Raw genomic sequence first — 13,328 nt, 5'->3', positions numbered from 1 at the left:
TTACCCAAACATTAACTGGGAGAACTACTCAACTACTAACTCCCTTGCCCAACGCTTCCTAGAATTTATAAACATGAATGCCCGGATCAACTGGTCAATACCCCCACCAGAGGTGACAACAATATTGGACCTGGTCATCACCAACATGGGTAATCGGTGTTCCACACCGGAGGTCAACCTCTCGTTGGTTAGATCAGACCATAGACTAATCACTCTGGATATCCAAATTCCGCCCCCACCCCCAATCAAGGAAACCACCATGAAAAACTTTTCAAAAGCAAACTTCACGATACTTAAGACCGAGGTGGAAAGGTCCACAGCCCCCATGCTAAAGGACAATGCTGTCCAAGCTGCTGAATCCCTTACAAAGGCACTCTACGAGCACCTGCAAGAATGCATGGATCATGCTATCCCAAGCAAAACCAAGAATCACTCCTCCAAGAAAAGGAAACCAGTCTGGTGGACCCCTGCCATAAACAAGCTATAAAATAGAAGGAGGAAACTAGTACAGAAAAGAGTAAAATCCCAAGAAGGAAAGACATCGCTGATCAGTATCAGCAAGAAACTATGAACCCTCATAAAATTGTCCAAGGCTAGCTTCGAAAGAAAAATTGCCAAGGACTCCAAAGATAACCACAAAGCGTTCTTTAGCTATGTCAAGAACATAAGTGGAAACTCTCAGATCTGCTCTGAGTTAGTGCAGAATGGCACAAAATACACTGAACTGACTGAGATTGCCAACATTCTGGCAGACAGGTTTAGTACAAACTTCACCCCCCTCTCACCCCTTAAAGGGTCCATAACCATACCAGAAGAATGTAGATCCCCGACAATCACTGACACACAGGTTAAAACAGCCCTATCCAAAGCCAAAAACACAGCTTCAATGGGACCGGATGGTGTCGAAGTCTGTGTCTTACACGAGCTCCAAAATGAACTAACCCCTCACCTAAACACACTGTTCAAACTCAGCCTCTCTACAGGCTACATACCCATAGAGTTGCGCACAGCAACAGTTATCCTGCTCCACAAAGGTGGAGCCACAACGGACCCCATGAACTATCACCCTATAAGCCTGACTAGACTGGTCTGTAAGGCTATGAAGTCCATCATCATGGAACTTATTAACAGAGACATTGGGAACCTCCAAACATTGGACCCTACCCAGTTTAGCTTTGTTAAGGGCAGACCATGCCTCCTAAACCTGGTGGACTTCTTTGAGACAGTTATCAAGGCTTTAGATGAGGGAAAGGAGGTCCTCACAGCCTACCTAGACCTCGCAAAGGCTTTCAACACCATTCCCCATTCTGGTATTATAGACAAGCTCACCAGCCTGAGCATACACCGCTATGTCATGAGATGGGTTGTCAATTGGCTCATGGATAGAACCCACACATTGAAAGTTGCAGGCTCAAGTCCGACTCTAAACCGGTTACAAGTGGTGTCCCCCAGGGCTCAGTCCTGAGACCCCTCCTGTTCGGTATATACTTCTCAGAAGTACAGGAAAGCACAGGAGGACTATTGCTGACCAAGTTCACAGACAACTGCAAACTGGGGGCCATAATTGACTCTCCGGCTGATACAGACATCCTCCAGAAGGATCTTACTGAGACGGATACCTGGTGTCAAAATCATGGCCTCAAGCTAAATGCCAAAAAGTGCATAGTCATCCCCTTTGGAAAAAACAAAGTACCCATGAACTTCCACATAGGTGGTAGTCCCCTAAATACAGAAAATGTAATAAGAGATCTGGGGACCCAAGTAGATAGTAATCTCTCATTTGATAATCATATTGCCAAGGTGGTTAGAAAATCCTTCTATGTGGCCCACCTAATCACAAAAGGGTTCATATCTAGAACAAAAGAGGTTATCGTGCCCCTCTACTCATCACTCGTCAGACCCATCATACAGTACAATGCCTTATTTGGGGTGTACCTTACAAGACACCTGCAACAGCTGGAAAGACCACAGAAGTACCTCACCAAGAGGATTACTGGCCTCAAACAGATGCCCTATGCAGCCCGACTGAAAAAATCCAGCTGTACTCGGTTGCATACCACTTACTCAGAGGTGATCTCTGCCTGACATACAAGGCCATGCCCAACCCAGAATTGCTGGAGATGCTCCACCTATATAAAAACAAATCCCCGAGAGCCACACACTCTAGGGATCTAAACCTCACCACAACAATAAATAGGACATGCTGGAGGGATAGATTCATGTCCAAGAGACTCCCCATGCTTTGGAACAGGATTCTAATCTACATTAGGCAGAGCCCCTCATTAACACTTTTCAAGAGAAACCTTGTCGAGTGGATGGGAAACAGAAAATTTACCCCTGGGATCACTGCAGTGACTCTGCTGGACAGAGGCACAGGGAACTAATGGCTCTACTGGACAAAGGCACAGGGAACTAATCTAAGGGGGTGGCGAAAACCAATACATTCTGGCTAGGCGTATAGATGCCCTCGGCCAGATAGCCTAGTACTTACCTATGAACCTATTCATTCCTGTACACTCACACATATGCAGTTACACAAGCACACTCATGCACACATCACCAACAATACCTGTTTACTTAACTCCCAGCACTTACTCTAACAAGATTGGGAGAATGTAAGCTTTTGTCTCTTTATTGACATGGGTGACTGAGCAAACTTACTCAGCCAAGCAATTCTTTGAATCACTCAGCTAAATAAATGCCTTACTATAGTCATTTATGGAGGTTGGACACATGGCAATTAGCAGAGACAGTACCCCTCCCAGAGTGCCTCATTAGCATATTTGATTAGCCATAGAGACAACCCACCACAGAGTTGAAATGGTTACTGCTAACTATAAATGTGTACCATTTTCTTGAGTCAAGGGATCAGTTACTAGAGTTTGTTTTGTGTTGATTATTCAATCTACTCTCTAAGGGGGGATTCTAAAAAAAATTGGTAGTCTCAGTGGATTCACGGTTAACAGAAGTATTGTTATTATTGTTTTTAGAATTTTTTTTCAAATTTCTAATGCAGTTTTTGTGATATGACACAGTAAGAACAGAATACGTACTTTTATTTGTGTAATCCAGTTTATCGTGCCCAAGTTTCAGATTAATAATAATTGCACAGTTTTGTAAAAAAAAAGTTGTATAATTGCTATAATTGCTTTTCTTAGAAGAAAACACAAAATTGTCCAAACTAGACTGGTTTGCAAATGTCATTTCTTTAGAAAGCATGCTAATCTGTTTTATATTCCCAAAAATTCAACACCAAAAACTCACAACCAATCCAGTTAAAAAATCAGTTCATGTTACAGGGCTGAATTTGCTTAAAACGCATTCAGAGATTTTCACTAATACAGTCCTTTAGGGATTCTTTTAAACCTGACATTTTTCAAGAACAGTCACAAATCTCTGATATTCTCTGTGACAGACAGCATGTTTTTTGCCAAAGCAACAGCACTATTACAGTCATTTGCTCTCTTACCAACCACATATATGGTAATATGGATCAGGGCATATATTTTCAGACAAGCAAAACCTTTGACTCTGTAGATCATACTTTGCTCCTGTAAAAGCTGTCATTTGTTTAACAGTTATCTTTCTCAATGCTTCTTCACTGCCATTGGGTCCAATAACTTATGCATGCCAGGCATTACTAGCAATGTTGTTCCATAAGGATCATTGTTCTCTTCTCTTCCCTTCTCTTTTATCTTTCCATTAAAGATTTTCCTTCAAACCTCTTGGATTCTGTTTTAATCACTCAAGTACTCTACTCCACCCCCCACAATTTAAGCTTAACTGCACAGACCATGCTTTCACAGTCCTTGGTCCTAAACCATGGGCATCTCTCCCTTCTTTTCTTAAAGATCATTCCTCTTACCCTATGTTCTGATCAGAACTAGAAGTACATTACAAGTCTCCCAGAAAATGGAACTGCTCTTTCTTGTCATATAACATAACTTCTTCCTACCCTATTTCCCAGTAGATTCCTTGCTCTGGCTCTACTTTTTATTGTAATTCATTCAACATGCCAAAAAAGATATCCACTCAATGTATAATGCACGTGTTATATGTATGTATATGTCTGTGTGTGTTTAATTGTTATTATTATTATGTAAATATGTATCTATATTAGTTATAATATGTAATATATGTGTCATGAATGGAGTATGGTGACTATGCTCCTATATTCGGAAAAAGACAAACCCATTAATTGCCAGTGTGGCAAGTGCCTTGACCTTAATAATTGTTAAGCACCCCCTACTAAAGTTATTAAAGTTGAGTCCAGGGCCAGTCAATAAAATCTGCCAGTACTTACCAGTAAATAACAGCGGCAGAAATAAAAGATTTATTTCAGCCTGCTGTATGTACTGGTAATGTGGCCCTAAATTCCTCTTATTAACTTAGAATGTTGCCAGAATAACACACATTTTCTGAAGGATACAAACTCTGAATCTTCAAGGTATGCCATTATTTAATGACTTCAACCCGCAGTGGTTTGTTGAAAATCCACAGATTTTAGGAGAAATAAATGAAACATATGAAGCAATAATCAGGACATTCTTTGAAAATCTGGACAGTTGTAAGGCATGAAAGGTAAGAGTAAATGTGAAGTACAGCATTACACTGCCTTTCTCAGAGCATCTGCTAAGTGTTTCTCAGCATTGAAAGTCAGCAAAACACTTCATCATTTTTTTCCTTGCAACTAGTAGTACATGGAGCCGATAAAAGTTCATGCACTAAATAGAATTATGATCATGTCATTGATCATAACCCCTTAGTACGACATTCTTAATAGCGAGGTGACTTTTTGTACTATCCATGTCTTGAACACATAAGTCAGTCATGAATGGTGACCTGATCATACTCCTCTGTATTATATATCATATATTGCATATATTGTGTTTTGTGAGTCACCTTTTATATAATGTCATGTATGTATCATCTTTATACCCTCAAGTCCACTATCAGTTTGTATATAGTACATTTATAGGTTGTAGTTTATCTTTCCCTTTCTAAATAATGCTATGTATCTATTGTGTTTGCACCCAGTCTGAAAATGAAATGGGTCCAATGGTATCAGTGCTCTACCTTGGTTAACAAATTTAAAATAACTAAATAAACAGATAACTAACTAACTAGCTAAATAAATAAATAAAAACACCCACATATTTCAACTTTATGCAGATGATAGTGTCATTACCAAGGCTATCAATGAATACCGCTTTTAAAATGAGCTTCAAAGCACATTTTTTTCCCTTTGGAACTGCTTTCATAATATTAAAATATAGGTCGATACTGTTATAATCTCTGTTATGCTATTTAGTATCTCCCAAAAACGTTATAACCTTCAGACAGTCACCATTAGTAATTTTTCTGGTACTGCCATTCCCAAGGTTAAATCTTAAAGGTTTCTAGGGCTTCTGTTTGACCCTTACCTCTCCTTCAACAAACATACTGAATCCCAAACAAATAAGGTCTTGACCCAACTAAAACTCTCCTATAAAAATTCTACCCTCTTCACCCCATATGCCAGATGAGCTATAGCTATAAATGTTCATATTCCCATGCTAGTATGCATGCTTCCTATTATAGCTTGATACTCAGGATGGAATACTTCTCTCCTTCAATCTGCTGAAAATAAAGTCATGAAATTCATACATCTCTCTAACTACTGGGAACACCTTTGCTCTACTCTAACTAAGGGAAACTATCTTCTGGTTACTGCTAGGTGATCTTTTCTCTTGCATAGCCTTATTTTTAAAAGTGCTACATCTCAGTGACTGTTCCCATTTAAAAAAAAAATGGCATTTAGAAGCACCTCCGACTCACCTTGCACCACAGATTCAATACTGTTACAACAACCTCAATTCATTCTTTCTATTCGTGAAAGATCATTCAACAAACCAGCTACTGCTTATGGGAATTCTTTCGGATAATTTGGAGGATAAAATCTCATTTAAGAATTTGCTACAGAAGCACATTGAAATGAGAACCAGTGCAAGTCCTTAACTGACACCTAAAGATTATTGTACATAGACTGCTTAAGGTCTTATAATGGCTTTACTCCTCAGTAAAACCATTGTAAGGTATTCAGTTTTTTCCTTTTCTAGATTTTGTCAGGACTCCAATAATACTATAATAAGCTGAGTACATTCTTTAAATAATATATTCCTAGACTCGGCTGCATGATGTGCAAAGTATTTATTCTTCATGGATCTTGAATGTAGATCCACTATTTCTTTGTATGTTTTCCTGATTTTGACATTATTTGTATTTGTATCTGAATTCATGCATTTGTATTGGTCTGTTTGTCCAGGGACATGACTGAAAGTTGTCCTTGGACCAGCCCAACTGTAGTGTTTTTTTTTTTATTTTAATTTTTTTCTCTAATGTTTTAAGATCAATCACAAGATATTAAAGTTTTTCATAATCATCTTGTGACATTCTTTAAGGATTCAGACACATGCAGCATGCTGTTATTATTACAACTGATATTCTGAAGACAGCAGTGCATCGGTTTTCTTAGATGAGCTCTCTAACTAAAGCTTTTTCTGCGGATAATAGCTGTCAGTTTTTTTCTTATCTTGTTTAGTTAATTTTTCCATCAATAGTCATTGTTGTTGTATACTCTGGGATTTTTTATTATTATATATCTAACATCTTTCTTTATTTGTCATTCCCAACTGGGAATGGGTATTTGTTGATTCTATTTTCCATAATGATAAATTATGATTTTCAATACTGCATCTCAACCCAGTACAGTATTGAAAACAAATGCTTGAAATACTGTTATGCATACTGATATGGGGTTTGTGCAAAACTCTTGTTGAACAATTTTCTGTTACTCGTTTTAATCTTAATGTAGCTCAGTGTATACCTTAACAAAATGGGTCTTTTTTTGCATGTGATATATTTTATGTATATAGAATTTTCTTGTTCATTCTCATATTTCAGTATACAAGGACAAGAAGCCCTGCTAAATGGTGCAGAGGACAGGAGCCATTACTGCAACCCAAGTGACAAGCATTCATTTACCAACCCATGCACTAGAGGAGCTGGACATTAATGTGGAGATGGGAAGGTTCCTAGCCTCTTCCACAGGGTGAAACGCCTTAACATGCACCTGGGGCACACAAGGTGGTATTATTTCACTGGTGGTGACCAACCTGCTCATGATCTGAGGGGTGGTACAAGGCTGCTTGGAAGGAAGGCATCATGTGAACATGAGAGGATATCCTCCATGGATGGCCCATTGTAGTCCCCTCCTTGGCACCTAGATGAGTATGCATATTGCTGGAAAAACCCAAAACACCCTAATGGCTATCTGAATGATGGCCACTTCTGGTCAACTTTCATCCAGTTCATGAGGAATGAATGACCAATTGCCTAGGACTAGCTGAGATAAAGACCTGTGATGCTTTGTTTTGTATAAACTCAAATAATATAACTAAAATATAATTTAACATTTAAAAAGGCATTGTGGAAATTTGTTGAATAAACTTTTTGTCCTTGAGCTTTATTCACTGTCAGTTGACTGCATTCTGAATCTTTTGTGCCGTAATGGGCTTCTCTGTTTTTATTTTTTATTTTTTTTACATGTGGAATATACTTCAGGAAGTTTAAATATGTCTAAAATGTAATCAGTTTCTTTCACAGAATGCTGCATATCTTAATTTCCTTAAAGATGTTAATACAACTTCCTAAAATTATGAAAAAAGCAATCATTTGACCTAATATATATATACATATATATATATATATATATATATATATATATATATATATATATATATATATATATATATATATATATATATATATATATATATATATATATTGTTACCTTTTATTGCATGGATTTTGATAGTGGACATCTGTATTTGAATAATCCTAACTAATAAGTTGGTGCTTGAGCCCATTCTAAATAACTTACCACTAACGTATCCACAAAAACAGAGAATAAAGCATATTAATTAGCAAGTTTGTGAGTCTTCATTTCTTATGTAATTTTTAAATAATTAGCCATCTAAGTTTTTTTTTTCTTTTGATCTTTTTTTTTTAGTTTAATTCTTATAAGCAGTTGCCTAGCTTATTAGTAGATCCTTGATTTCAGCTTTAAGTGAAGCTTATCAAATATTAAATCAGAGTTCAGATTCTAGAATTAGGTTTAAGGAATTATCTAACTGTTGTTCAACTGACTCCTTCTCTTTTGGGATAACTAAGATTAATTACCTGAATGCCCAGCTCAACATTCTTTTATTTTTGTAACAAAACAATAAAAATTAAATGGCATGCAGACCTTGGAATAATCAAAGAAATACTTAGGCTTAGTTGCTAAATATTTGAAAATGGGCATAAACATGTATATATCAAGAAGAAATTGATGTGGCACCAAGATTTATGAAGTTAATAGAAGAAAATGATCAGAGAAGTAGGACAGAGGTATCTGAAAGGGTCTTTAAAATTAATTAATCATCCATTCAGTATGTTGGAAGCAGCGCCATTATCAGATTTAGCTTTTAAGAGCCAATCAAAATTATCACCTATCACTATATTCCCATCCCTTGCCAGAATATAACTGTAATCCTTGAGTCAGAATAGTAAATGAAACATAGACTCAATTATCTCTGCTTGATCTTATTATATGGCAAGTAAACATCTATCTTGAAAGGTTAACAGGATACTGAGTATAAATTGGAACATTCAGTACCTGTGAAATCCAACATTAGGGAGAATTTTTGTTTATACATAGATATAGCTTCATAGGTTCATAGGTAGGTACTAGGCTATTGGCCCTAGGGCCTATACAAGCCTAGCCAAAAAGGTACCCTAGTTTTCACCACCCAAGAAAATTATTTTCCTGTGCCCCTGTCAAGCATAACCACAGAAGTGATCCCTGGGGTGAATTTCCTATTACCCATCCAATCATTAAGATTTTTCTTGAAGAATGCTAAGGAGGAGCTCTGTTTGACATAGATAGGTAGTCTGTTTCAGAGTATGGGAAGTCTCTGGGACAGGAATCTACCCTCCAACATGTTCTGTTTATTATGGTGAGAAGGTTTAGGTCCCTAGAGCATGTAGCTCGGAGGGACTGGGATTTCTTTAAGTGGAGCATGTCCAACAGCTCTGGGTTTGACATAGCTTTGTATGTTAGGCAGAGATCGCCTCTGAGTAGGCGATATGCGATGGAGTAAAGCTGGAGTTTTTTGAGTCGGTCTGCGTAGGGCATCTGTTTGAGGCCAGTAATCCTCTTTGTGAGATATTTCTGTGGCCTTTCCAGTTGTTGTAGATGTCTTGTGAGGTACATACCAAAAGGGGCATTGTACTCTATAATGGGTCTAATGAGTAGAAGGGAACAATGACCTCTTTTTTTCTGGATGAGAAATCTTTTGTGATGAAGTGTGCCTCATAGAAGGATTTCTTGACCACTGTGGCAATGTGATTATCAAAGGAGAGACTACTGTCCATCTGTGTCCCAAGGTCTCTTATCACACTTTCGGTGTTAAGTAGACTACCACCTATGTGGTAGTTCATGGGTACAGAGTTTTTACCAAAGGGGATAACAGTGCACTTTTTGGCATTGAGCTTGAGACCATGGCTTTGACACCAGACATCTGTTCCAGTGAGGCCCTTTTATAGGATGTCCACATCATTAGGAGTTTCGATTATGGCTCCTAGTTTGCAGTCATCTGTTAATTTAGTTATCCAAAGACCTTCTGTGTTAGCCTGTACTTCAGAGAAGTAGATACCAAACAGGAGAGTACCCAGGACTGAACCCTGTGGTACTCCACTTATCACTGGTCTGAAGTCTGATTTGGAGTCTGCTACTTTCACAGTGTGGGTTCTGTCAGTAAGCCAGTTGCAACCCATCTTGTGACATAGGGAGTTATACCTAGTTTAGTGAGTTTATCTATAATTCCAGAGTGGGGGATGGTGTTGAACGCCTTAGAGAGATCTAGATAGGCCTTGTGAACCACCTTACCCTCATCTATGGCTTTGGTGATAGTTTCAAAGAAGTCTATCAGGTTTAGGAGACATGATTTGCCTTTTACAAACCCGAACTGTGTGAGGTCCAGTGTTTGGAGATCTCCAATGTCTTTGTTTATGAGTTCCATGATGATACATTCCATGACCTTGAAGACCAGGCTCATCAGGCTAATGGGGCAGTAGTTCCCACGGTCTGTTGTGGCCACCCCTTTGTGGAGTTGGATAACCACTGCCATGCACCATTCTATGGGCACAAAGCCTGAGGTGAGGCTATGATTGAACATGGTACTTAGGTAGGGTGCCAGTTCATTACATCATTCATATAGAAGGCAGCCTGGGATGTTGTCAGGTCCCATGGATGCTGTGTTGTTGGCTTTGAAGAGTGAGGTTTTTACCTGTGCAGCCATGATTACAGAAACTTTGCATTCTTCAGGTATAAAGATGGGCCCTTTAGAGGGTGAGAGGGGGTTAAAGTTAGCACTGAACCTATCTGCCAGGATGTTGGCAATATCAGATGGTTCTGTATATTTAGTGTCATTGTGCTGTAACTCAGAGCAGATCTGAGTGCTGCCATTGAGATTCTTAACATAGCTATAGAATGCTTTGTGGTTGTCTTTAGAATCACTGGTGATTTTGTTTTCATAACTAGCTTTGGAGGATTTTATGAGGGATCTCAGCTTCTTACTGAGGCTGACCAGAGATGTAGGATTCTGCATGGGTGTCGTGAAGTTTGCCACTTTTGTCTTAAGAAGCGTGAAGTTGGCTTTGGAGAATTTTTTTACGGTTGTTTTCCTAATGGGGGCTGGGACCGGAATGTGGATGTTTAGGGTGATTAGCTTGTGGTCGGATCTGACCAATGAGGAGCTGACCTCTGGTGTGGAACACCGGATGCCCATGTTGGTGATGACCAGGTCTAGGATATTGCTGCCCCTGGTGGGGGTGTGGATAAGTTGATCCAAGTAATTGGAATTTATGAATTCCAGAAAACGTTGAGGAAAAGAGTTTGTACACAAGTAGTTTTCCCAGTTAATGGTGAGGTAGTTGAAATCACCCATTATTAGGGTGTTGAGTTGTACCTTAATATTTTCCAGTGTATCAAGAAAAGAGGAGTGGGAATCCTGGGGCTGGTGGGGTGCCTGTAGCAAGCTACAATCTGGATTGTGGTTTTGCCCAGAGTTAGTTGAATGTGGATAATCTCAGATGCATTATGCTGAGCAACTAGCTTGGAGGTGTGGATATCCTTAATGAATGTGGACATGCCTCCACCTTTAGTGTTTCGGTCCAGGTTTGGTGGCCGAAAGGTGTGGTATGAATTATAGCCTGCTAATGCATGGGTGCTCTCTGGAGCTTTGAATCAGGTCTCTGTCACTGCACAGATGTCAATGTTCTCCATTTAAAGGAGTGCCTCGAGTGAGTGCATTTTGAGGTTTAGACTTCTAGCATTGAGTAGCATTATCCTCAGATTTTGCTTGCTTGTACCTGTTACAGTGGTGAATTTGTAATTTCAACCTCGCCTAAAAAAGGTACTATAGGGGTGGCAAGAGCCTTTGCCAGTATCTGGAATTCCAAGGGCATCAGGTGCAGGCCATCTCTGGCAAAGCAGTGTGGTCTGTCGATCATGTCATCCCAGGCAGACAGATACTGGATTCCCTTAGAATGACACCAGAAGCATATCCAATTGTTGAAAACAATCATTTTGTCCTTGTACTGTGGTATCATTCTGGGTGATTGCAGGATGCAACTCAGAGCTAGGGTCATACCTGCCTGGGCTACAAGATCGGAGAGCTCCTCCATGTCTCTTTTCATGTAGTGCAGGGAGGTACGTCTCAGGTTTTTCGCACAAACATGGACAATGCTGAAGTCATATTTCTTCTTGTTGTGGAGTGACCCGAGAGCGTGCGTTATGTGGTGGATGCCGGCACCCAACAGGCAGCTGACAGTAACTTTCTCCTTGTTTAGCCTGGTGAGTGGAACATCAGTGTGCCTGACTATAGAGTCACCTATTGACTAGAGTGTTGTGTATGTTATGCCTTATGGGCTGTAGTTGAGTGGCACACTGAGTATGTGGGCTATGTGTCATTTGGGTTGTGTTGGGGGGTGGAGGTTGCTTGCATTTCCACTTTGGAGGTCTCGGTTGTTTGGGCAGATTTTTACTGAGAGCCTCCGTGAATGTAGGTGTGTGCTTTGTGCTTCTGTGTGTGTGTTTTGGTGGTGTAGGTTTTGAGAGACTATGTGATGAGTGTGGTGCGGTGCAAGTGTTTACATTCTCCTCTTGACTGTCTAGTCCAGTCTTCGGTGAAGTGAGCTTTGCTTCCAGTTTGGGTATATAAGTGCATCTCTCACAGGTCATAGTGTTGGGTGGTAGGAGGAGAGGGTTGTCTGTGTACATGAGGTAATTGCTGCATTGTCCCAAGATGCCCAGATTTATCAGGTAGACAGGAGAAAACACCGGGAGCTGACCTTTAGACATGCACGGATAGGTGCTTATTTATTAAGTACTAAAAACTGTTTTCCTCTAGACAAGTGAGGAAAGTTGAGTGCCGCAGTAATTTTTAGCTTTTTTAGTGCTTACAATGAGTTCTGAACAAGTACTGAGCTCAAAGAAACATATCTGAGTGCTAAAACTAAAAAGCTGGCTAGTTGCAAGGGAAAATTTGAAGAGCAGACTTTATGGAGTCAGGAATAGTTTAACCCTAGTTAAGTTGGGGGGGGGGGCTCAGGAGCTCACAATCAGTCCTGGACACAGCAAATCTGTATCTGGACAAGACCTGCTACAGGAAAGGGGGGAAGCAAGCTTAGAAATTTTTTTTTTAGTAATTTTTTTTTCAGTAATGTGGAAATGGAGAACGCCGGAACAGAAGTTAATTCAAGGTTAAGAATCTGAGAGGGTTGGCCTTCACAAATGATCTCTGTTAGATTGAATGAACTAATGACACTAGACTGGGAGGAGTGTCACAGATCAAATATACAGTATGGGTGGGCAACTGCAAAGCCACCAATTAAATTTCAGTTCCTAGCTGTAGCCACTAAATGAAAGTTTTAAACAGATCAACAAACAAGCAGACTCTAGAGAATGCTTTTAACTGTAAATGGACTTGATTAGAACACAGAAACCTCCAAAAATCAAAAATGCACAGAAAAGCTTGGGTAGAGCACCCACAAACAGAAACTTCAACTCTCAGTGTGAAAACGCAGTTTACAGTTAAGTAATTCAGTAAACATGCAATTAGAGTAATGAAACAATATCTAACAATGAAAATACAGTTAAAACAGTATAAAACAGTACATAAATGCAGTGAAACAGTAAAAAAAGCTTTATAACAGTGCAAAATGTAGTAGATCAACTGCATAGC

The sequence above is a fragment of the Protopterus annectens genome, chromosome 7.part0 (assembly GCF_019279795.1).
Source record: "Protopterus annectens isolate FY-2018-M chromosome 7.part0, PAN1.0, whole genome shotgun sequence".
Lineage (NCBI taxonomy): Eukaryota > Metazoa > Chordata > Ceratodontiformes > Protopteridae > Protopterus > Protopterus annectens.
This window is presented reverse-complemented; position numbering follows the sequence as displayed.